The following is a 22,679-nucleotide window of genomic DNA, read 5'->3' as shown; positions in this document are numbered from 1 at the left end:
AGCTTTCATTCAAGCCCTCATGGTTATGAAGATAAGCTTGAAAATCACCAACCTGCACAGTTCACGGGTCAGAAGGCAAATAAAAATAATACATTTGGAGATCTTTTTTAACATCTCCTGATTCTGAGGGGCCTGACAAATGATTCTTCAACATTTGAAGTTGGCGAGACTATAAATATTCGTTGCAAAGCACTGTTATAGAGGAGTTCGGTTACTGTCATAACAGCACTAACCCAGTACTCACCTGGCTTCTGTGATATGCAGTATGTTGGGGGTGGGCCAGACCTCATTGCACTCTACCTGTTCTGTACTGGGGTAGCAGCCAGCCCCTAGAGGACCATTATAAACTGGCATAATTTAAAGCAGCCCTGAGAAAAGGGCCAGAATTATGGGGGAGCAACTACGACTTTTCCTAGGCTGGCTGCAGAAAAGTAAGAATGCAGAATTTGACCCCCTTTCTTCATAAATTGAGTCCTATTCTCCCATACAGGACTGGAGTAAGGCAGGGTGAAAACGACCTCAGATCTGGATCTGGTGTGATTTAAGAAGCATGCAAAAAAGTTGTGTCTGTCCGAGAGTTCTGAAAGTGCAGAATTTATGCTGGTTTTGATGTCTTTATCTATTTTAAATAAAGACTGTGTACAACTGTGGAAACAAAGACTGGGAAAGAAATTAAAAGATCTGCCCTCACTTATTTGTCTTCCCATTCCAAGAAATCCAGACCTCTTACCAGGCAGAAAAAAATATTAAAGATAGATAGTAATCTCTTGGGGGGCTGTTATGTAAAACATTTTCATTCATAGCCACTTAACTTTCATATAGGAATACTGTCAATGTCACAATAATTGGGGAACTAAAATAAACCCTCAGTTTTATACAAAACTTTTTTGTTTTGCATGTTTTTAAGTGATTGTTAAAATGTCAATTATTCAGCATCTGTAAAATACGATTTTAAAATTCTAAAGAATGCTTTAGAAACTCTAAAGAGCCTTTGAAAGATAATTTCTATATGTTCTTTTAAAAACATTAGAATTTGCAATAAAATTTCCACTGATTTAAGACCTGATTTCAAACCTGTTAGAAATCAATAAATCCCAATCAACCAAATTAATTTAAACATAAATTAGTAACATCAAAGAAAATGTTTTTAAAAATTTAAAGTAATATCCACATGTATGCACAGCAAAGATTGTAATGGATCAGCAAAATATGCATTTTTATGTTTTCCCAGTGCATTTTTTTAAACTGCTCTTTAGAAATGCCTTTTGGTACATCTGCATCAGTATAAGCAAAGAAATTGCTTGAGCTTCCACCTCTGGGAAAAAATAGATAATCTGTTGTGATTGACTGAGGAGTACTGCTCATACAAGATATAAAATAGCACTTCAGCAGAGGATACAGAAGCACTTAAAAGAGCTGCAGTGAAACTAAACAAACTTATCTGTCCCATTTATCAAAGCACTTGCAGTTTCCAGTTCAAAGCAGGAGAAACAAAAACAAATATTGCACAAGAAATGTTATCTGTATCCAAAACATTTTAGTAAAGTGTCTTTATAAATCTGTGTAGACCTGTTCTCTCTTGGCACTTCCACTCTTGCAGTGTTTTTCATTTGAGTTTTGACCACTTTTTGTTGTGTCATTGAGCTTTGTGCCTTACTATGCAGTGGTTTTATAGTAAGAAGAGATTTGTGGGTCAAGGAGGGTGGTACAAAATTATTATTAAAATTAGGTGGACAGGTTGTGGAATAAATTATCTCATGGATACTCCATACATATGAGCTATCTGTATTTAAATGCAAGATACAGCTATTCAGTGGTCTCTTTTCTGAATGGATGAAGCAGAGACAACTCCACGACCAAACCAGCTTTCTTGTGAACTCCAGCTAAACAGAAATGGTCTATTCCATAAGGTTGAATTGATATACTTTAAAATGTAAAGGTACAGGGCTTCAATATACAATTTTAAAACTTAATTTTAAGAAAATCCAACTACATATAATATAGCCATATAAATACAATAATTCTAACAAAATATACATACAGACATCATAAAAATACACAGACCGTCCTTTATAATCAGTAATGGTTCTGTAAGATTAAAAGTAGTCAATTAATCAATACAAATTATAGGTGGGACTAGCAGCACTGTCCATTATTAAAGCTGCGAACCCTTCTCAACATAAGATCCTATTTTTGGTTGTTTGTAACTCTGCCAAACTTTAACCATTTGGACTGAAATTAACCATCCTAGGTGTCTTCATTGGGCTGAATTATTCTAGCAAATTTCAGCCACAATGGTCCAACTATTTCTGAGAGCAAGAATAGGGAAAAATATATTTTGTCCATGTTCAAAAATTATGTTTTCTTTGAGAAGCTCTAATGCCACCATGTTTTGGAACAGGGACTGGAAATTTAGCAGGGGCTGGCTTGTGTGTCAGATGTGTCTTTTGCTGTTCCTGTGAAAATCTGCTTAAATGTGGCCAAGTTATAGCCTTTTGGGTGGGAAAAGTAGCCATTTGCACATGATCAGTAGAGATTTATTGGCGCTTCAGGCCTGGTCTACACTATGAGTTTAAGTCAAATTTAGCAGCATTAAATCAACATAACCCTGCATCCATCCACACAATGAAGCCATTTACTTCGACATAAAGAACTCTTAAAATTGATTTCTGTACTCTTCCCTGAATAGGGGAGTAGCACTGAAATCAACATTGCTGGTTCGAATTAGGGTTAGTGTGGATGCAATTTGACGGTATTGGCCTCCAGGAGCTATCCCACCGTACACCATTATGACCACTCTGGACAGCAATCTGAGCTCGGATGCACTGGCCAGGTAGACAGGAAAATCCCCACAAACTTTTGAATTTCATTTCCTGTTTGCCCAGCCTGGAGAGCTGATCAGCACAGGTGACCATGCAGAGCTCATCAGCACAGGTAACCATGCAGTCCAAGAATCGAAAAAGAGCTCCAGCATGGACGTATGGGAGGTACTGGATCTGATCGCTGTATGGGGAGACAATTCCATGCTAGCAGAACTAAGTTCCAAAAGACTAAATGCCAAAACATTTGAAAAAATCTCCAAGGGCATGATGGAGAGAGGCCACAATAGGGACTCACTACAGTGCCACGTGAAAGTTAAGGAGCTCAGACAAGCGTACCAGAAAGTCAAAGAAGCAAACAGACGCTCCAGGGCAGAGCCGCAGACATGCCGCTTCTACACTGAGCTGCATGCAATTCTAGGGGGGGCCGCCACCACTACCCCACCCCTGACTGTGGATTCCGAGGAGGGGGTATTCTCAGCCATGCCTGAGGATTTTGTGGACGGGGAAGATGAGGAGGAGGAGGACAATGAGTTTTCAGAGAGCACACAGCACACCATTCTCCCCAACAGTCAGGATCTTTTCCTCAGCTTGACTGAAATAGCCTCCCAACCCTCCCAAGGCGGTATCCTGGACCATGAAGCCGGAGAAGGGACCTCTGGTGAGTGGACCTTTGTAAATATAAAACTTGGTTTAAAAGCAACCATTTTTTTAATGATTAATTTGCCTTGAGGACTTGGGATGCATTTGCAGCCAGTACAGCTACTGGAAAAGTCTGTTAACGTGTCTGGGGATGGAGCAGAAATCCTCCGGGGACATCTCCATGAAGCTCTCCTGGAGGTAGTCCAAAAGCCTTTGCAGAAGGTTTCTGGGCAGTGCAGCCTTATTCCGTCCTCCATGGTAGCAGGGTCGGCTCTACAGTTTTCACCGCCCCAAGCAGCACGCCGAATTGCTGCCTCGGGAGGCGGGGGCAGTCCATGTGCCCTTAGGGCGGCAGGCGCATTTCTGCTGCGGCGGCAATTCAGCGGCAGCTTCTATGTTTAGCTGAAACCACCCCGGACAGCTAAACATAGAAGCTACTGACGAATTGCCTTCACCGCGGAAACGTGCCTGCCGCCTAAGGACACATGGACTACCCCCATCCTCTGTGGTGGCAATTCAGCACGCTGCTTAAGGGCAAAACAACAGGGACTGCCGCCCCTTGCAGAATGCCACCCCAAGCACCAGCTTGGAATGCTGGCGCCTGGAGCCGGCCCTGCATGGTAGGACACTTTACCACACCATGCTAGTAGCAAATAATCTGGTATCATTGCATGACAAAGCCTGGTAGCGTATGGTCCCAGCGTTTGCTGGCATTCAAGCAACATCCGTTCTTTATCTCACTGTTATCCTCAGGAGAGTGATATTGTTCATGGTAGCCTGGTTGAAACGCGGGAATTTAATTAAGGGGACATTCAGAGGTGGCCGTTCCTACTGGGCTGTTTGCCTGTGGCTGAAAAGAAATCCTCCCCGCAGTTAGCCAAGTGTGTGTGTAGGGGGGCATTGGCGCTGAGATGTTCGCGTTCGGCTAGCAGGGATCTTCCCTGATACCAGCCACGCGGTGGGGTGAGGGGTAAAGCAATCATCCCAGAGAATTGGATGGGGGAAGGGGGTTAGCTTGGTTTCTGCTGCTGCACGTTAGCATGAAAACTGCAGCACTCAACGGGCTTTGCTTGTTATGGGAAAGGAGGGCGCTGCTTTTATGAAGGTTGCAGAAGCTGAAAGACAATGGCTTACCATGGCTGTATGCAAGACAAATTCTGTTGCCCGGCCCTGCATCTGTAATCTCTAACACCAAAGCCACAGGCACGCAATATTAAGATGCAAAATGCGACCTTGTACTGAAATCACACGTGCTATGTAATGTGAATAGTGTTGTTCACCGTGAAAGAGTATACCCATTGTTCTGTAAAATGTATCTTTTTTAATATTTCTCTCATTTTTTTCCCTCCCACAGCTGCAAATTTTTCAAGCCTCCCTCCTCCGTCCTGAAGGCTATCTCAGATGAGGCAGTGAAAAAAACACATGCAAGATGAAATATTCACTGAAATAATGCAGTCAACACACAATGAAAGAGCTCTTTGAATGAGTGGAAGGACACAGTATCACAGTACAGGAAAGCGGCCAACCAACGTGAGGACAGGAGGGATGCTCGAGATGAGAGGTGGCGGCAGGAGGATCAGAGGAGGCAGGATACAACGCACATGCTCCAGCGTCTGGTGGAGCTTCAGGAAATGCAGCAGGATCATAGAGTGCCACTGCAGCCCCTGTTTAACCACTCTCCCCAGGTTCCATAGCCTCCTCACCCAGACACCCAAGAACGCAGGCGGGGGACGCTCCATGCACCCTGCCACTCCACCCCAGTGGACAGCCCAAGCAACAGAAGGCTGTCATTCAACAAGTTTTGAAGTGGTCTTTTCCTTCCCTACTCCCACACCCTACCCGGGCGACCTTGTCAGTTCTCTCCCTATTTTTATAATCAATTAATAAAGAATACATGGTTTTTAAACGATAGTGACTTTATTTCCTTTGCAAGCAAACTGCAATCAAAGTGGGGAGGGTGGGTGGCTTACAGGGAATGAGTCAATCAAGGGGGTGGGTTTTCATCAAGGAGAAACAGAACTGTCACACCGTAGCCTGGCCAGTCATGAAACTGTTTTTTAAAGCTTCTCTGATGCACAGCGCTTCCTGGTGTGTTCTTCTAATCGCCCTGGTGTCTGGCTGTGCATAATCAGCAGCCAGGCGATTTGCCTCAACCTCCCACCCCGCCATAAACATCTCCCCCTCACTCTCACAGAGATTGTGGAGCACACAGCAAGCAGCAATAACAATGCGAATATTGGTTTGGCTGAGGTCTGAGCGACTCTGTAAAGTGCACTAGCAACCCTTTAAACTTCCAAATGCACATTCTACCACCATTCTGCACTTGCTCAGCCTATAGTTGAACAGCTCCTGACTACTGTCCAGGCTGCCTGTGTATGGCTTCATGAGCCATGGCATTAAGGGGTAGGCTGGGTCCCCAAGGATAACTATAGGCATGTCAACATCCCCAAAAGTTATTTTCTGGTCTGGGAACTAAATTACTTGCTGCAGCTGTTTAAACAGGCTAGTATTCCTGAAGACGCGAACATCATGAACCCTTCCTGGCCCTCCCATGTTGATGTTGTTGAAACATCCCTTGTGATCCACCAGTGCTTGAAGCACCATTGAAAAGTACCCCTTGCGGTTTATGTACTGGCTGCCCTTGTGGTCCGGTGCCAAGATAGGAATATGGGTTCCATCTATTGCCCCACCACAGTTAGGGAATCCCATTGCAGCAAAGCCATTTACTGTGACCTGCACATTTCTCAGAGTCACTACCTTTGGTAGCAGCAGCTCAGTGATTGCTTTGGCTACTTGCATCACAGCAGCCCCCACAGTAGATTTGCCTACTCCAAATTGATTCCCGACTGACCAGTAGCTGTCTGGTTTAGCTGTCTGGTTTTCAGTGGCCTGACGACATGTACCCAGAACCACACGCGACAATGTTTTTTGCCCCATCAGGCATTGGGATCTCAACCCAGAATTCCAATGGGCAGGAGAGACTGCAGGAACTATAGGATAGCTACCCACAGTGCAACACTCCAGAAGTCAACGCTAGCCTCGGTACTATGGATGCACACTGCCGAATTAATGTGCTTAGTGTGGCCACATGCACTCGACTTTATGCAATCTGTTGCCAAAAATCAAATTCTGTAAAATCGGATAATCTCATAGTGTAGACATACCCTCACAGTTAAATTCCCAGTGGTTCCATCCATACTGGGTATGCTCCAGCCCAAGGATGAGCAGGACTTTCCCTATAATTACAGCTCTGGGCTGCTGAGGGCTCAAGTGAGGCAGCAAGGAGGTGGAAACTGCCTGATTTGAATGCAAAGAGGCAGCTCTCGGGTCAGAGGGAGTAGATTGGGACAAGGATTTGAGGACGCGGAGAGAGAGACTGGGACTGGAGGGGGAAGGAAACTGAAACTGGGAGTTGAGGTGGGGGCAGACTGAGACTAGGATCTAGGGGGAGATTAGCTGGATAAGGAGAAATAGTGTGTCATCATGTAATTAAAGTATCTCACAATGCATACTCATAAGAAGGCTGAATTAAGGTGGCAACCTTAAAGTTGCCATGTCCTAACTTCTGAGTGCTTGACCTTTCCGCTTTAATAACATTCTTTTAACATTATTTGTGTTTCTATATACACGCACACACCATGAGAGCTGTTGGAAGTTCAGTACTTCTGAAAATCATCTCACTTATTTAGATTCTATTTGTAAAAACTTGGCTTCTTGTGTTTTCTCCTCTAGGTTTGGACTGCTTGTTAATTCCCAAAAGTCCATTCCAGGCTTAAAGAATTGTGTGTAAAAATAGACAATATTGTTCTTACCTGTATATTTGTCTTCTCATAACAGGAAATCCATACTGGATTTTTGTTTGAGGACTTTAAGTGTTTGATTTTATCTACTTACAAGGCAGTTCTTAGGTTTATATAGCAGTTGGGCACCAAAATCCCTCACCTAGAGTTACCATATTTCAGGTTCCCAAAAAGAGGACACGAAGGGGGGCAGAGCTGGGGAGATATAGTTGGGGTGATGGAGGGGTACATACAGCCAGGGTACTCCCTGGATGTGAAGGGCAGTGCCACTCCCTGTCACAGTGCAAGGACAGCTGACGCAAGCCCAGGATGTAGCAATAGCTGTCAATCATCGCCTCCCTGCAGTACCTCCCCATCCCAGGGCTAGGAGCCAGGGCCTGAGTGGGTGGGATTTGGCAGCTGTGGCTTGCAGGAGAGTGGACTAATCAACTGTAGATGCAGGGGAGGGACCAGTCAGGAGACAGACCAGTTGGGGCTCTTTCTGAGCTGCAGCTTCTCTGCTCTGCAAAAACCTCAGACATTTCCTGTTATTTGAAAAATCCGCCCAGACAGAGAAAGGAGGTTCAAAAAAGAGGCTGTGTCCAGGACAGCTCTCACCAGTGAGCTGCCTCCATGTGTGCGCATAAGTGTGGCAGGAAAGTCCTTTCCTGACCAATGGCTTTCCTATTGAGAAAACAAATTTACAAGTGAGAACAAAATTATCTATTTTACAACATAAAACAATACTATGGGAAAGACCACTTTATCCATAGCTTGGGTGGACAATATAATAACCTATTCTCAGGTATACATATAATAGCCCCTGAGTGCCCTCTTCCCTTAGATTGCCTTCCCAGGTCATACATGATCATACCTTTCAAAGATGATTAGCTAATGACAGTTTGTATTGTTGTTTTCTGTTTCACTAGATGAAGATGTTTTCACATGATATCCTGCTGTAGAGTTTTGAGTATAAAGTTTTTTAGAAACAAACCTAAATCCAGCACATGCAATTTCGTTAATTTTTTATTAAACTCAGTTATTTTGTAACTTGTCTCTGTACAACTAATTACTATTGCTCCAAAACCAGCCAGAACTGCTCTAAAAATCTCTTTCAAGCTATTAGTTGCTGTTATTGTATTTATCAATATTTGGTACAATATAAGCACAAAAACCAACAAAACAAGGAAAGTCAAAAATTGACTAGTACAAAATTGGATGCTTGATGGAGTCTGATTAGACCACGTGGAGAGGCTCAAAGTGATCAGGAATTAATTTTCTTCTCAGTCCATCCCACAATCACATGTTTCATTAGAAGACTGTCCTAAGTTAAACTTGAATGACCTGTTCTTCTTTTCATTAACAGCTGCACAAGGAAAAAGATCAGCCTCCCACTAAGAAACAAGAAAAACTAGCTTCTGTATCCAGAAAGAAAGCTTTCAAAGTTCCATCCAGGCAATTAGTTCCTCCTTCCTTCTAGCAGCAAGAGCACAAAGGAAAGGATGTGACCATCAAGGTAGTAGCATCACAACTGCTACACATCTTAAAGTCAACCTCCCTCTAAAAATCAGGCACCTCGCAGAAAAGGAACACTGACCTCACTTTTAACATCAGAAAACAGAGCTGGTCCCTACCCAGCAGCCAGGAATCAGTTCAACAGCTGAGCTTTCTACATTCTGGATCCCTGATTCAGGCAGTAGCACCATACTCTGTCCCTATCCCTGTCCCTAGGAAGAGGCAGAGTGGGAGCCCGCACTGCTGGTAGCTGCCTAGATAATTATTAAAGTAAATCACCTTCTTTCATTAGTAGCTTCCTAGAATTTTGTTCTGCTCTTTTCAGTAGGGCAGAGAAAAAGCTCCAATTGGTTCAAAACACATCAGACTGTCTGCTTAGCAACACAGGTTGTTGTAGACTCTTCATTCTGGTTCTCCACTCTGTGCACTGGCTCCCCATTGAATACAAGGGTTGTTTCATGGTTTCTGTCCTGATATCCAGAGTCCTCATGGAGCCAGCACTCTCTCCAGGAAAAATATATAAAGCTTTGTTAATTTATTTTTATTTATGGAGTGCTAGCAGCATGCTGAGAGCCTGCTCAAATGGACAAAAATGAGGATTCCTATCTCAAGGGATCTCAAAATGAGAAAGCCTGATCCTGCACCCAATCCTTTAACAGAACTCCCATTAACATTAATGAAATATCTGCATGCGTAACAGCCCTAGATCTTATGGGCTCTTTTGTGGCTTTTAGTCATATCCCTGCACTGGAGGTGGAATGGAGTTGCTCTGCATCAACAGGAGCAATCTATCTGAACCCATGTTACATAACGCAAACAAAAAATAGTACTTGAATTACCACTAACTGTGCTTAAATTAATTTACCTGGTCATGGTATCCATAGCAGAGCTAATACACTGCAGTTTAGATGGTATGTCCTATCAGCCAAATTCAGAGATGATATGGTAATGTAAGTTCCATGACAGTAAGATGGTGTATATTACTGCAGACATGGTGAGAGATCAAGGAGTGGGGTTATAGCTTTATTCTATACCTCTCTACAGTCTTCTTCTGATGGTTTGGTTTGGTTTCTGCTTCAAACTTCCTTTTTTGCCTTTTCAGAGTCTAAACTATGCCAGTTTACGCCAATTTACTGACACGTAACCCATGCCTCCATTGAATCAAGGCCATATCCTCCCAAGGTATTTTACTGGCAAAATGGCAGCCTTTAGGGTTGAGAGGAGGAAAAATTAGGCAGCAGGTTTTGAACAGACAAATGCTCCCCTAAAGACACTGCCTAAGTGCATATCGTCATAATCCACTCTGGCCCCAACCAGGATTACTCCAACTCTGACATAATAATATTAATTTTATACAGTGTCTTTCATAATGATACAATTACAGAATTAAATAATAGGTAGTAGTATAGTTACAGGGTTACATAATACGTTGTGTAACACAGAAGAGAAGAAAGAAAAAGAATTTAAGAAGCACAGGAAAGGGAGAAAAGGGTGGTTTACTAGAAGTAGCTAGTAAATTGCCCAGCAGCATTTCCTGGAAGAAATGAGTTTTGCTCTCATTAAACTTGCAGAACACGTTGTAGACCTAGGAACATTGTACCAAACTAAGTTCCATCCAAAGAGAAGACATTGGTCATTTCTTTACTTGCCAGTACTTTTCTCTGCCCCCCGCCCTGCTCTCTGCATCCAGCTGAACTTCAATACAGAGAGGAATGCCTTTTGAAACCTCTGTTCCTGAAATGGTAGGGCTGCCATGTTGAAAGTACAAAAATCACTGAAAGTTTTCCTACCTCATTAAACATTCTTCATCAGAATATTTAAGTTCTACAAGGACAGACATTTCAAATCACATTTAAAAATATGTAAAAAAAATTTCGAAATCTCTATTGATATGACTGGGCAGGTACTATTACTAGAAATTATTTGTAGTTATTTAGTGATCAAATGATAAGAAACTTTAATTCGACTTTGTTTTGTAAAGTCTCTCCAGTCTCATACCCACAGAAAAGACAAGGAAATGAGAAAGTGGCTAATGCTGGTTTTGGAGGGGTGTAAATTCTGTCCTTAGGTATAGCTATGTGCTCCGTCCAAGTAGGTGACTGCACGCTGAGAATCTCAATCATAAGATTGATCTAGAAGTTCTGAATCCCAACCCTATATTCTAATCCATTGTTTCTCAATTTGGACCCATATCTATTTTCAAAATCACTTTTAGATTGTTTTAAAAACTCTGTGGACTTCAACTTCATTCCCACAGCTGCCAAGTTTTATATCTAGCACAAGTTGATTTGACAGAAATAGTACATGAGTGAATATATAGCTATACTGGACAATCATACACCTCAGGGAAAGAAATAGCACAAAAACCTGGTGTGTAGTTATTAAGATATCCACGTATTTTGGGGTATATTCCAAGGCACAAAACTAAAGTTGAAGGGCTTTAATGACCTCTAAAAGTGCAACTACCATATTCCTATGCCTCACTTTTTCATATGTCTTACTGCTATTATAAAACATTTAAGTAATGTGACTTGGTTAATAAGACTCACTCCAACATTTATACTAATTACCTGCACAATGGGGATCCCCCACTGGCCAATTAGACACCTTTTAATAGCCACACTTTGTAGAATAATACATAAAATAGAAGAGAAACGAAGTATAAGAAAAAAATCACATGGGAGAGTGATCCAATTGCTAGAGCAGATGAGTTTTATGGCTCTGTTAGTGTGCTGGTTTCTTGGATTATATGTACTGAAGCCTTTTTCCTGATGTCCTGAGTTTTTTTTCAACCTTCCCTTTTTAGAGCTGAGATGAGCTACATCCTTTTTGTAAAGTTCACTGACCTCTCTCACACACTGGGTTCCTGGGGATTCTTTCTCACTGTTAACAGTTCCATTTGCTCTGTCTTATACTGTATCTGTAGCTTTTGCAGTAGTCATGCCAATTCTCATTCAGCCTTTTCTTCAGACCCATAGTAGAGCGGCAGCAGCTTCCGGTTTCATTGGACATAGGCAACATGTGTTCAGTTGCAAAGCTACCATACATTTCTTTAACCAAACTGGTATAATTTAATCAAACAAATACTTCCAGTAATTTGTTATTTCATCCAATTAGCATTTTCTTGTTATCTATAGCCTGCAGCCATATTGCCTTCTGCTGTGATTCTATCAGATCTCACAAGCTAGCAGGTGCCAGTATTTTGATAGGACATCTTCATGGATAACCAAGCATGTCCCAGAGAATGCTGCCCACTCAATAGGGTGTGGTTTCCCTATGAGTCAGTACGGAACCAATGATTGGAATAACAGACTTGGTGGGGTAGCTCACATGACTGGAGCACTGTCATGGATGGGTATAAACTGTTCAGGAAGGACAGGCAGGGGAGGAAAGGTGGAGGAGTTGCACCTCATGTAAGAGAGCAGTATGATTGCTCAGAGCTCCAGTGTGAAACTGGAGAAAAGCCTGTTGAGAGTCTTTGGGTTAAGTTTAGAAGCGAGAGCAACAAGGGTGATGTTGTGGTGTGCATGTACTATAGACCACTGGACCAGGAGGATGAGGTAGATGAGGCTTTCTTCGGACAATTAACTGAAATTTCCAGATCACAGGCCCTAGTTCTAATTGGGGACTTCAATCATCCTGACATCTACTGGGAGAGCAATATAGCAGTGCACAGACAATCCAGGAAGTTTTTGGAGAGTGTTGGGGACAACTTCCTGGTGCAACTACTGGAGCAACCAGACAGGGGCCATTCTCCTCTTGACCTGCTGCTTACAAACAGGGAAGAATTGACCGGGGAAGTAGAAGTGGGTAGCAACCTGGGCAGCAGTGACCATGAGATGGTTGAGTTCAGGATCCTCACAAGGAAGAAAAGAGTAGCAAAAAACAGACCCTGGTCTTCAGAAAAGCAGACTGACTCCCTTAGGGAACTGATGAGCAGGATCCCCTGGGAAGCTAATATGAGGGGGAAAGGAGTCCCAAGCTGGCTGTATTTTAAAGAAGCCTTTTTGCAGGCACAGGAACAATGAGCAGAAAGAACAGCAAATATGGCAGGCGACCAGCTTGGCTTAACAGTGCAATCTTCAGTGAGCTTAAACACAAAAAGGAAGCTTACAAGGAGTGGAAACTTGGTCAGATGACTAGGGAGTATAAAAATATTGCTTGAGCATGCAGGGGTGTAATCAGGAAGGCCAAAACACAACTGGAGTTGAACCTAGCAAGGGATGTGGAGGGTAACAAGAAGGGTTTCTACAGGTATGTTAGCAACAAGAAAAAGGTCAGAGAAAGTGCGGGACCCTTGATGAATGGGGAGGCAATCTAGTGACATATGTGGAAAAAGCTGAAGTACTCAAAGCTTTTTTTGCCTTGGTCTTCACAGACGAGGTCAGCTCCCAGACTGCTGGACTGGGCAACACAGTATGGGGAGAAGTTGAGCAGCCCTCAGTGGTGTAAGAACAGGTTAAGGACTATTTAGAAAAGCTGGACATGCACAAGTCCATGGGTCCAGATCTAATGCATCCAAGGGTGCTGAGGGAACTGGCTGATGTGATTGCAGAGCCATTGGCCATTATCTTTGAAAATTCGTGGCGATTGGGCGAGGTCCCAGACAATTGGAAAAAGGCTAATGTAGTGCCCATCTTTAAAAAGGGGAAGAAGGAGAATCTGGGGAACTACAGACCAGACAGCCTCACCTCTGTCCCTGGAAAAATCATGGAGCAGGTCCTCAATGAAACCATTTTGAAGCACTTGGAGGAGAGGAAGGTGATCAGGAACAGTCAACATGGATTCATCAAGGGCAAGTCATGCCTGACTAACCTAATTGCCTTCTATGAGGAGATAACTGGCTCTATGCATGAGGGGAAAGCAGTGGATGTGTTGTTCTTTGACTTTAGCAAAGCTTTTGATACGGTCTCCCACAGTATTCTTGCTGGCAAGTTAAAGAAGTATGGGCTGGATGAATGGGCTATAAGGTGGATAGAAAGCTGGCTACATTGTCAGGCTCAACAGGTAGTGATCGATGTCTAGTTAGTAGCCGGTATCAAGCGGAGTGCATCTTTATTAATGACCTGCACGATGGGATAGATTCAACCCTCAGCAAGTTTGCGGATGACACCAAGCTGTGGGGAGAGGTAGATACACTGCAGGGTAGGGATAGGGTCCAGAATGACCTAGACAAATTGGAGGATTGGGCCAAAAGAAATCTGATGAGGTTCAACAAGGACAAGTGCAGAGTCCTGCACATACGACGGAAAATCCCATGCGTCGCTACAGGCTGGGGACCGACTGGCTAAGCAGCAGTTCTGCAGAAAAGGACCTGAGGATTACAGTGGATGAGAAGCTGGACATGAGTCAGCACTGTGCCCTTGTTGCCAAGAAGGCTAACAGCATATTGGACTGCATTAGTAGAAGCATGGTCAGCAGATCGAGGGAAGTGATTATTTCCCTCTATTTGGCACTGGTGAGGTCACATCTGGAGTATTGCATCCAGTTTGGGCCCCCCACAACAGAAAGGATGTGGACAAATTGGAGAGAGTCCAGCAGAGGGCAATGGAAATTATCAGATGACTGGGGCACATGACTTACGAGGAGAGGCTGAGGGAACTGGGCTTGTTTAGTCTGCAGAAGAGAAGAGTGAGGCGGGATTTGATAGCAGCCTTCAACTACCTGAAGGGGGGTTCCAAAGAGGATGGAGCTCAGCTGTTCTCAGTGGTGGCAGATGACAGAACAAAGAGCAATGGTCTAGGCTGTGGAGGTCTAGGTTGGATATTAGGAAAAACTATTTCACTAGGAAGATGGTGAAGCACTGGAATGCATTACCTAGGGAGGTGGTTGAATCTCCTTCCTTAGAGGTTTTTAAGGCCCGGCTTTACAAAGCATTCACTGCCACAAGTACTCCTCATTCTTTTTGGGATGATTTAGTTGGTGTTGGTCCTACTTTGAGCAGGGGGTTGGACTAGATGACCTCCTAAGGTCTCTTCCAACCCTAATCTTCTATGATTCTATGAAAGCCCAAGCACAGGGCTGAATGACACTACAAGGTGCCGTCTTTCAAATGGCACACAGAACTGAGGTCTGACTAGCCTTATTAACACCCAATTAGACTTTCTTTACTAGAAATACAGATGTTAAACTAAAGTTTTCTGGTCAAATTTCATTCTGGCAACTTAATTTATTTCTGCAGTTTCAAATGAATAGAGTATTCTTCTTCACTTCCCATCCTGAACAGCTGTGTAGTGTTGGGTGAGGTTACACTGCTCCTACATTTCACCCCACAGATGGCTATTTTTTGAATACTTGTATATTGTTTCAGCAATGTTTTGGGATCCTTTGGGATGAAAGGTGTTAGAAATATAAACTATTATGTACAAATAGTGCATAGTACTCCCCTGTGTGTCAATTTAGAGGCTACAAAAGAATTCAGAGCTAAATTTTCCACTGTAGCTGCCATTGCAGATGCAGTGGGGAGAAAGGACTGGTGCAGCATCTGATCATCAGTTCTCAGAAGGAAAAATGCAGGGTAAAAAAATAAAAATGACAAAATATGAGCACAGAAAAATGCAGGTACAATCACATCATATGGACAAAAATGAGAATTGCACCGATCTCTGTACAACTGATTGCAACTGGCATGCCAGGTGCAATTTGAAAAATGAGCTCACAACTGGGGAGACTAAGTACCCCAACAGCCAGTTACAAGAGGCTCCCCAACTTTGCTCCAGCTAATGTGGAACATCTTGCATTACTCGTCCTGACCAAGGACTTGCTCCAGTTCTCTGGTACCAGGAGGGAGATGTCCTCCAGAGTCCAGGACCAGATTTAGGGTGCAGCTGGAAATACTTAACAAAAAGTTAAATGTCCCATGCTCAGTGGCAGAACTGAGGGGAAAAATGGTGGGATATGAGAATGGATAGTCTTCCCCATCTGTGGGAACAGCTGAGTCCAAGTATCACCAAAGTTGTCCACTGTCAAATAGTATAGAAGTACTGCAACTATCCACAGTGTGTATGTCTACTAAGATCCATAGCACTACACGCACTGTGGCCTGCATCACTCTGTTAACGTTTTCTGCATTTGCTCAAAATGCCTAAACCCAAGTAGGCACTTCAGTCCCCTGTGGAATGGAAACCAGAGAATACTTTAAAAATAAACTATTGCATCTCATATGTTTGAATGACAAACAAAAAGGAGTGCCACTATGGAAGTGTGACATGGTGCATGGATCTGGCAGTGCTTAAGCAGTATTATATCACCAAGTACTCACAAATGCATCCAGAGAGCCATTGCTGTCTTTACATCTGTCACCACATGATATACAGCCTTCTCATATCATCTAGCTCACACTGTACAAAGGCAAACAAGGAGAACATCAGGAATCAAGAACACATGCACATAAGATGTGGTGTATCTGTCACTCTGGCCTCCAGAAAATGTTACAAAAATGTTAACTACCACATCAAAAAAGGCTCATCAGACACATGTAGTCAACATTCACAATCGACTAATTATGTCTTTTTTCACAGATCCTGAGGAATCCACAGACACTACTCAGCACCAGAACAGTGAGGAGGAACCCAGGGGACAATAGCTCTCTGTGACGTTGCAGTCTATATGGTTTTATAAAATATGTTAATGAGTGAATATAATGTAACAGGAATATGCTTCATGCAAAAGGTCTCTTGTAAGGTATCATTACAAAGCTTATAATCCATTGAGTGCGATCATCCTATATGTATAAATGTACCACTCTTGTATCTGAAACTGGAAATATGAAATATAACTCCAAGGGCCCATTGTAATTACGTAAAGTGTGGGCCATTAATGGTGGTTTGGAATCTTGATGACTCCCATTAACCAGGACAATTGACTGCACATGGCTCTGTTTACCTGTAAGTCTTCCTGTATACCTGTGTGCTGGCAAGTGGGCAATGAAGTCTTGCAGTGACATGTGATCACGTCACCCAAACTAGAATCCATCTTTAACCTGGTGTCTTTCCATTGAGAAGAAAGGGGTGGGAACCCAGAGAGGGACAAAGGGTTCCCACCTCATGCAAAAGATATATAAAGGAGTGAAAGAGAACAAAGGGGGAGGAGCCATCATGAAGAATCCCCTAGCTACTACCTGAGCTGGAACAAGAGCTGTACCAGGGAAAGAATTGTGCCCAGGCCTGGAAGGTGTCCAGTCTGAGGAAAAAACTTACTGAAGCATCTCTGAGGGTGAGATTATCTGTGTTCAGTTTGATTAGACATAGATTTGCGCATTTTATTTTATTTTGTTTGGTGACTTACTTTGTTCTGTCTGTTACTACCTGGAACCACTTAAATCCTACCATCTGTATTTAATAAAATTACATTTTACTTATTAATTAACTCAGAGTATGTATTAATACCCAGGGGAGCAAACAACTGTGCATCTCTCTCTATCTGTGTTACCAAGGACAAACAATTTATGAGTTTACCCCGCATAAGCTTTATACAGAGTAAAATGGATTTATTTGGGTTTAGACCCCATTGGGAGCTGGGCATCTTAGTGTTAAAGACAGGAACGCTTCTGTTAGCTGCTTTCAGGTAACCTGCAGCTTTGGGGCAAGTAATTCAGACCCTGGGTGTTTGTTGGAGCAGACAGGAGCATTTGGCTCAGCAAGATTGGGTGCTGAAGTCCTAAGCTGGCAGGGGAAGAAGTAGTCTGGGCACATCAGGTGGCAGCTCCCAGGGGGTTTCTGAGATCCAACCCATCACACCTTCAGCACCACCAGCAGTCCACCAATCTCCATCATCAAATACTACCACTGAAATTGATGTTGCTGGTGGATTTACAGGGAAGCCAGTAGACTGAAACCCATCTTCCTTTCCCCTCATCTCCTCTGTAAGACCTTCCAACTTCTTGCATCTCTGGACCCATATAATCACCGCAACCCCTTAGATCTCTTACCTGGGTCCAATCTTCCTGTCTACATTACCTGGGGTTTTCAGTGACATCTCTGAAATTGTGATTTTGAACCTCATTCCAGAGTCTCTTATTGCCTCCCCTTTAACCATCCGTTGAAGTTGAGGCATTGGTCTCTACATTGGAGCTAGGTAATGCTACACAGGGTGTGGGCACCAGTATACAGTCTGCCAGTGCAGAGTTTGCTGTTTAGCCTCTGTTCCTTATCCTCAGTAAAACTAGTATGGGTGTCAACACAGAAAAATCTGGGAACCCGCTTCCACAATTCATCATAAAGGCTGAATACCAGGTAGGAAAGTTGGAGTGTGACACTCAGAGAGCCAGTGACTTTTCAACAGTCATGGGTATACTTGGGTATGGTTCAGGGTCTACTCTCAGAAAAGTTAATCCCACATGACAGTTGAAGGCTTATACTTCAACAACTGTGCAAGGAGACTCCCCTCTCCCTGCTGGTGCAGGGTACCTTCCACAAATACGATACACAGGAGATGAGATGAAGCATTGGCCTAATTGCTCCTTTTCCTAATTTAGGAATATACCTTTTCCAGGCTTATGATAATGAGCATGAATGGGGAACTTTTATTAGCATACTTAACTTCCCTGTCCTATTTACATCTGAAACTCTGCACAGGCATATACCTGAACTCACATTTTCACCAAGCATGTCCTCATCAAAAGGGCACGCTTGCCAGGGCAAGAGAAGAAGTATATTCTGGTGGCTTGGTATACAGCATTATGCATTCCCTCTGTGGGAAGGAGGGGATTTGGAACAGGAGTTGTGAGCTGGGTCTCTAAGGGATTAGCTCTCCCTCCTGCAACATAGACATATTTTTTCCAGGAAACATGGGAATTGCCTGCCAGATGCAAGAGCCATTTATGGGATAGCCTGCCCCCAGAGAAAGTTTCCTCTTAATTCCTGATAGCTAGAGATCCCACCCAAACCCTTTTTATTTATTTTAGGTGCTTGGACAAGATCAGCTCATGGATGAAGAACAGGTGGTTGAAGCTGAATCTGAGCTTCCTTCAACCAAGGGAAACTGAACTGTAGCAGCAAATTCTTCAAAGTCCTATCTTCTGCCCAAAGGTGTAGGGAAGCTGTCATAAATAGATGGTTAAGGGTTAATGTCTCTTTTACCTGTAAAGGGTTAAGAAGCTCAGTGAACCTGGCTGACACCTGATCAGAGGACCAATGGGGGGACAAGATACTTTCAAATCTTGGTGGAGGGAAGTCTTTGTTTGTGCTGTTTGTTTTGTTCGTTATTCGCTCTTGGGGCTAAGAGGGACCAGATGTACACCCAGGTTTCCTCCAATCTTTCTGAATCAGTCTCTCATGTTTCAAAATAGTAAGTACTAGCCAGGAAAGGCAGATTAGTCTTATGTTTGTTTTCTCAACTTGTAAATGTGTATTTTGCTGGAAAGATTTTTACCTCTGTTTGCTGTAACTTTGAATCTCAGGCTAGGCAGGGGGAAGTCCCTCTAGTCTATATGACTCTGAATACCCTGTAAGCATTTTCCATCCTGATTTTACAGAGATAATTTTTACTTTTTCTTTAATTAAAAGCTTTCTTTTTAAGAACCTGATTGATTTTTCCTTGTTTTGGAATCCAATGGATTGAGTCTAAACTCACCAGGGATTGGGGGGGGGTGGGGAAAGGAAGGGAATGGTTAATTCCTCTTTGTTTTAAGATTCAAGGAGTTTGGATCTGTATAGATTCCCAAGGCAACCCTGGGTGGGGAAAGTCTGGGGGGGGGGAAGCAGGGGGAATGGTTTATTTCTCCTTGTTTTAAGACCCAAGGGGTTTGGGTCTTGGGTTCCCCAGGGAAGGTTTTGGGGGAACAGGAAGTGTGCCAAACACTATATTTTGGCTGGTGGCAGCGTACTAAATTTAAGCTAGTAATTAAGCTTAAAAGTGATCATGCAGGTCCCCACTTTTTGGATGCTAAAGTTCAAAGTGGGGAAAAGACCTTGACAGAAGCACATACTCTCAGAAATGCATGACATTTTATCTGAGAAGCAGGTAGGTGTGAAAGGGCTACATTATACATGTGTCACACAAAATAATTGATATTTGGCAAGTCTGGATGTAAACCTGAGATGTGGCACTCCCTCTCTATTAAACGTGCTTTTGGTTTGCTGTTTGTGACCAAAGTCTGTATGTATTATTGCCCTGGGCAGGGCCAGCTCCAGGTTTTCTGCTGCCCTAAGAGGAAAAAAAAAAAAGCCACACAGCGCGATTGCGCCACTCCATTCTTCGGCAGCAATTTGGCAGCAGGTCCTTCGCTCTGAGAGGGACTGAGGGACCTGCTGCCAAATTGCTGCCAAAGACCTGGATATGCCACCCCAATAGCAGCCAGAGGGCCACCCTTGGTATTGGCCCCCCCAAGCACCTGCTTCTTTAGCTGGTGCCTGGAGCCGGCCCTGGCCCTGGATGATTCATCAAACTTATCTAAGAAGTTAGCCTACGTAGGCGAGTTAATATTTATACGCTGATCTAGGACTGACATTTCCAATCAGTAAGGGTGTGATGCAGATCAGGCAAAGTCAAATAACCAAAGCCTAACATTCCATTTTAAGACTCATTTACTGGTGCCTGGATTGTTGCAACACTGACTGCATTGTCACTATTACTTCAAGCTCTTGCTCACAGTAGGAAAGCATGATGTAATAATTGTAAGAGGGAGTGCTACACGGATATGAATTATTTGGCTTGGTTTAGGTTCTACCTTCCTTGTGCTTTAAACAGAGTAATTGTATGTTCATTTTTTTAAATGGTATTTCAGAAGACAAGCCACTCCCACTCCTTATTCTATTTCCTTCAAAGAGTCCTTGTGAGTGGTATTTAGAGAAGTTGTAATCTTAGCAAAGTGGAGCTCATTATTTGTTTTTTAAGTTCATGAAAGTTCACATTTTCATGTCTCTCCTATAATCCCACAATTAAGCATTTGTTCACACAGAAAAGTTGTACCATTCAAACTGATAAAGTTGTACAGCCCCCTGATGTGGATGCAATTGTACTGATATAAAAAATTCCTAGCAGTTTAGCTTATTCCTGTACAGGAAGGGGAATAAGCTATAGCAGTATAAGGCACCTTTATACTGGTACAGCTGCATCCACAGTAGGGTTTATATCAGAGTATAATCATTTTAGTTTTAAAAAAAATCACATAACCAAAATAATTATTACAGTTAGGATTCTATAACAAAAAACTTACTTTCACAATTTAGTTGTGTGGAGATAATATTTCTCAGCATTTTAAAACACATTAAAGGAAAAGTGAAAAGCTTTGTAAAAATGTTAAACTAATTACTAACTTTAATCAGTAACGATAAGAAATTATGCGCCAGAGCCTGAGCTGGTGCAAACTGGTGTCACTACATTGCCTTCAAAGGACCTTTGCTTATTTATACCAGCTGTAGGGCCAAATCCTCAGCTATGTAGGGATGTGTAGAAATTAGATTTATTGAAGGGCTGAGGATGATGGGGTCAATTGTTCCAACAACTAATTAGATCATTTAAATGATTATAGGGCTAAGGTAACTGACTTATAAGTAACAAATAAAGAGAGAGAAATCCTAACAGTCAAGGCATGTCTAGACTAGAATAAAGGGTCCGGGTTCTGATTTTTTTCTTAACTGTAGTTAAGTATCAGAGTAGCAGCCGTATTAGTCTGTATCCACAAAAAGAACAGGAGTATTTGTGGCACCTTAGAGCCTAAACAAATTTATTTGTGCATAAGCTCTCGTGGGCTACAGCCCACTTCATCAGATGCATAGAATGGAACATATAGTGAGGAGATATATATACACATACAGAGAACATGAGAAAAGGTAGGAGTTGTCCTACCAAGAGGCTTAGCCTCTTAGAGTTGGTAGGACAACTCCCACAGGTCAGGCTAGAGTCCTGGAGCGTGAGGGCCCTGCAACCCCACAGCAGGCAGCATAACTTCTGACCCCTTCTCTCTCTTAGTCATCTTCATTTTCCTGTTTATACATAGCCTCAGCATGAGACAGGTTACTCCTTGATTACTTCCATGCTTTCTGGGCCCTGAGCACCAGGCTGTCTCATAAGTGGTAGCACACCTCACCATATACTGAAATAAGGGCATCCAGAGAGAGACTTTCACTGAAATAACAGTTTTAGGAAACAAATTTCATTAAATTAGTGCAAGCTTGTGTGCAGACCCAGCCCTAAGATTCAGGCAATTAAAAGAGGCTTGGATAGCCATCACTTGGAAAGCCTAGACAGTCTGACAAAATTGACACAGTTATGATGTAATTTTAAAAAACTGATCTTTTAGATTCCTTTTTAGCACAGTGTTCCACTGCTATATTTCACAGACTCTCAGGGCCCATAACATGATGCTCTGAGCAACTGGAAGTCATGCCAAAGGTCAAAGCCAGATTTAAAATCCAAAGCTCCACCGAGGGTCAATCGAGAGTCAGGTCCCACAACTAGGTCAGTACCAGGGTCGGAGCTGGTAGCCACACCAAGGAGTAAGCCAGAATCAGAGTTGGAAGTCACACCAAGGGTCAAGCTGGAGTCAGTCACCAGAATTAGGTCAAGGAACCAGGAACAAAGAGCAGAAACCAGGTAAGAAGGCAGGAACTTGGTCTCAGGGGATCTGGTCATCATCATCAGGCTAGCAACAAATTACTTGGATAAAGGGTGAGCTAGGAACAGGAAGCTTTATGCCTAGTTGTGTCCAATCAGTGCCTGCTGCTTGTCATCTGACCCAGCTGAGCCAGTGGATGTAGCCTCTGTCATGAGGGAGGTGGGGTACTCGCTGCAGTTCCCTCATTTGCCTTTCGAGTGTGGTGGCACCGAAGGTAAGGCTCTTGCTTGGCAACCCCATGGGACTAGGATTGAGGTATATGGCACCTACTCCAGAAAGCTTTCCAAGATCTAGTCATATACCACTGGCAGGAAATATCATCTTATTAGAACTCTTAGTATGAGCGTGACTCTGAGAAACATTTGC

The sequence above is a fragment of the Gopherus flavomarginatus genome, chromosome 5 (assembly GCF_025201925.1).
Source record: "Gopherus flavomarginatus isolate rGopFla2 chromosome 5, rGopFla2.mat.asm, whole genome shotgun sequence".
In the NCBI taxonomy this organism is placed as follows: domain Eukaryota; kingdom Metazoa; phylum Chordata; order Testudines; family Testudinidae; genus Gopherus; species Gopherus flavomarginatus.
The sequence above is the reverse complement of the archived record's forward strand: the minus strand, read 5'-3'. Positions refer to the sequence as shown.